The sequence below is a fragment of the Geospiza fortis genome, unplaced genomic scaffold (assembly GCF_000277835.1).
Source record: "Geospiza fortis unplaced genomic scaffold, GeoFor_1.0 scaffold59, whole genome shotgun sequence".
NCBI classification, from domain to species: domain Eukaryota; kingdom Metazoa; phylum Chordata; class Aves; order Passeriformes; family Thraupidae; genus Geospiza; species Geospiza fortis.
In genome coordinates, this window is record NW_005054381.1 from 2,792,217 (window position 1) to 2,794,322 (window position 2,106).

Genomic DNA, 2,106 nt, shown 5'->3' on the forward strand with positions numbered 1-2,106 from the left:
GCAGCCGCCGGCCTGCCGCCGGCACCGGACGGAGGGGTAGAACCAGTTTCCCGGGATTCTTCCACTTGTATTTCTCCCTGCAGTGATGACACTTAATATCCCGGTTGCTCCCACGGAGGAGGATGCAGGGGACTGGAACCAGGCCACCCTGGTGCAGGAGTGCATCCCATTGCTGTGGGCAGGCAGGACATGCCCCGGGAAGCATTGGGGCTCAGCCCAGGATGCTAAAGGGGAAGAGCCAGTGTCCAGGCACCAGGATATCTCTGCCATCCCTGCCAGAACCCTCTGCTCCATCACTTGGATGGGGTCCCTTCAAACCTTCATGCCTCAACTTCCCTCCAGCTCATAGCCCAGCCTCTGGCTCCCCATGGCCCCATGCCGGGGGAGGAGCACATTGTTCCCTTTGGCTGCTGGGCTCCATGCCCGGCAGGACACAAGAGGCTCTTGTTTGCTCCTTGGCATCCATACCAGCACTTGCAGCCCTCCATTAGGCCTCGGGCAGGAGGTGCCACCGCCCAGACCCACAAACCGGTTGGAGCGGCTGCCATTTCCCCACAAAGGAGAGACGGCACTGCCCGGGGCAACAGGGGGGCAGACCCCAAACCCAGCTCACCTGTGCTCCAGTGCCAAGCCAGAGTTCACACAGCCACCCTCAGCCCCAGCTCTGCCCGTGTCCCACTGCTTGCATGGTGGGGTTGCATGGGTTGGGGCTACAAGGGGCAAATGCAGCCTCGAGCTGTCCCAGAGCTGTACCCACTGATCGCATTGATCATACCAGAGCCACTGGTCCCAGTGCTGATGCCAATACCAATGCCAACACTGATGCCATGCTGATGCTGACCTGTCCTCTTTTAATCCATTACTCCCACACGGGCTCCCTCCCTACTCCCTTCAAGCCCCTGCACAGGCACAGCATGACACCAGACAGACGGCACAGACAGACAGACGGACATAGCGCTGTTTCATCACCCTAGCTTAATCCTGGGCCCCAGGAAAAGATAAGAGGCACTGAGATAATCTTAGTTTTCCTGAGCACTGGGTTACCATCACGATCCAACCATTTGTTCTTATTGCTTGGTGTGACGGACTCTGGAGCTGCTACTGCTCATGCCAGGGTGTACCTGGGCATCATGTCCCATTGTGGTGGGACAAGCCTGGTGGCCCATGCACTGTGGTGCCAGGAGGATGCCTGGGGGACACCCATGTCTCACAGCAGACCCCAGCCTCAGGAGACGGTCACGGTCCTGCCTGCCTGACTTGTGCCAGAGGAGCTGCCCAGGCTCCGTCCCTCTGTCCGGCTGGAATGCCCGCATTGTTCACATACCAGTGTGTCTACCCTGCGGCCAGAACCTTGTGGTCAAGGGCTCCCTTTAATCTACAAGGCTCTGGAGCATCCCCGCCGGGGCCAGACTCTGCCTGAGGCTTTCACCTCCCAGCTGGCTGCTGTAACCACCGAAGTATTTGGGGTTGGAGAGAGGCACACGCCCACGTGTGTGTGTGTGGCTCACAGCGGCACAGTGTCCCCGCGGGCACGTGGGGACATGTCTCTGGGCTGGGGACAAATGGCAAGGTGGGGACAGGGACTCCCCCGCACACGGAGCATCAAAGCTTGAGCTGCTCATACTCCCCCTCGGAGGCAGAGCAGGAGCCTGCACAGCCTCTGACAGCCAATTACTGTAATTAATGCTGGAACGTGACATATATTCCACCTGGCAGCTGCCACGCAGGGGCAGCCCCTGTGCCCTTCCCCACATTCCCAAGTGACACACCCACCTGGACAGCACTGCTGGCCCCGTGTCCCCAGCACTGCCGGACAGCAGGACCGACAGACACCGGCTTGGCATGGAGGAACAGCAGCCGACCCCAGAGCCCTTGGAGCCTGAGGATGGTGATGCAGCACAGGTGGGACCACCAAGCACCTCAGGACATGACATACAGGACAACCACTCCACAGACACCAGCCCCACACGGACACCAACCCCACAGCCCTATCCCAATGCTCATTCCCAGTGCATCCTGCAGGACCCCAGTCCCAGATTTTCCCCAGTGTCACCTGCAAGAAGCCATGGCACAGGCACATGTCCTGGTGGCAGCACAGCCCAGTTG

General features: G+C 60.0%; 1 protein-coding gene across 1 annotated transcript in view; it reads right to left on the reverse strand.

Annotated features, from left to right (window-relative positions):
- Window positions 1-2,106, reverse strand: part of LOC102033620 (claudin-4-like) — a 6,941-nt gene that overhangs the window by 4,250 nt on the left and 585 nt on the right. The window lies entirely within an intron of this gene.